We start from the raw sequence: 380 nt of genomic DNA, 5'->3' as shown, positions 1-380 counted from the left end.
GTGTGTAAACATGTTCAGAAACTTTCTGAAGAGCCTGCAGGTTTTTCTAAAGCATCCAGTGAAGACGCACGGGCGTGTGGAATTTTCGCACACCCGTGGATTTGTGTTGCGAGCTCATCCAGAGAAGGCACAGGGGCGTCATCTGCCCCTGTGAATGACCATGTGAATATCGCACGCCCGTGGATAATTTTTGCACGGGCGTGTGAATTAATGCAGAGTTTGGCCGATTATCCCTAGGGCCCACAGGGGCGTGAACTCGCCCCTGTGGGTGACCTTCTGATGAATGCATGGGCGTGGGTAATTTCCGCACGCCAGTGTGAAACTTTGCAGAGGAGCCCGCTTCATCCCGAGAAGACACAGGGGCGTGTGGGTGCGCTTGT

This window comes from Dioscorea cayenensis, chromosome 7 (genome assembly GCF_009730915.1).
Source record: "Dioscorea cayenensis subsp. rotundata cultivar TDr96_F1 chromosome 7, TDr96_F1_v2_PseudoChromosome.rev07_lg8_w22 25.fasta, whole genome shotgun sequence".
In the NCBI taxonomy this organism is placed as follows: domain Eukaryota; kingdom Viridiplantae; phylum Streptophyta; class Magnoliopsida; order Dioscoreales; family Dioscoreaceae; genus Dioscorea; species Dioscorea cayenensis.
The sequence above is the reverse complement of the archived record's forward strand: the minus strand, read 5'-3'. Positions refer to the sequence as shown.